General features: G+C 33.4%; 1 non-coding gene across 1 annotated transcript; it reads right to left on the reverse strand.

Annotated features, from left to right (window-relative positions):
* Positions 1 to 280: 280 nt before the first annotated feature.
* Positions 281 to 384, reverse strand: LOC150004392 (U6 spliceosomal RNA). The gene has a single exon (XR_016512475.1). It is a non-coding gene; the product is annotated as a U6 spliceosomal RNA (small nuclear RNA).
* Between the last annotated feature and the right edge of the window lie 547 nt (positions 385 to 931).

The raw sequence follows: 931 nt of genomic DNA on the forward strand, positions 1-931 counted from the left end.
TTTTTTAACAAATAATTTACTATTTATATATGGTTATAGTATATCAGATTAAATGGATCACTCTTAAGTTTCCCTGATATGGTCATCCAAAAATCATTTACAAAAATTAACCAAATAAAACATTTCACTTTATTATAGTGAAATAAATTATTGTGACATTGTGCATATGCCTAATCAAATAAAAATGTTGATTTCTCTCTAGTCACAAGTTTCTTTTTTTTCTTTTTAGTGAAAAGAAAAAGAATTGTTTATTTAATAGTTATATAGATTTAGATTATTTTAAAATATGAAATGTTTCACAAATTTGTGTGTCATCCTTCTGCAGGGGCCATGCTAATCTTTGTATCATTCCAATTTTAGTATATGTGCTGCTGAAGCCAGCACCAGTCACAAGTTTCTTAATGAAATATGTGAACATGTGAATTTACCCACTTAAATTGTACAATTTGATAGTTTTTGGTATAGTCACAGAATTGTCTTGACTAATTTTAATACTATCCAAGTTCACCATTAGTACTCTTCACTACTTGCAGCTCACCCAGCTGCTTTCCTCAATCCAAATTCTCCAAACCTGTTCCAACTGTGTTCTTTCTCCTGTGAAGGGTTCAATTGCTAACATCATCCACACTTTTCAATCAAGACAGCAAACCCAGGTTAAATACGTCTTATGTTTCTCCTCTTCCTCAGTGTGAAAAATCCAGTTGCTTCTACCATTGAAATGTCTTTCAAATCTCTCCCCTCCAAGGCTCTGTGGTTCTACTCGGATTGTTACAGAGGCCTCCCAAATGATTTTCCACCAGCTCATCCTCCCCGATAATAATCCATCCTTGTCCTCTTCACCTTGCTGAACTCAAATCTGATCATTTTTTTCTTATATCTCAAAACTGTTTTTATCTTCCAGTGGTTGGGTAATTCTCTTGCTGATTACCCA

Source organism: Furipterus horrens, unplaced genomic scaffold (genome assembly GCF_987537825.1).
Source record: "Furipterus horrens unplaced genomic scaffold, mFurHor1.1.pri manual_scaffold_7, whole genome shotgun sequence".
NCBI lineage: Eukaryota > Metazoa > Chordata > Mammalia > Chiroptera > Furipteridae > Furipterus > Furipterus horrens.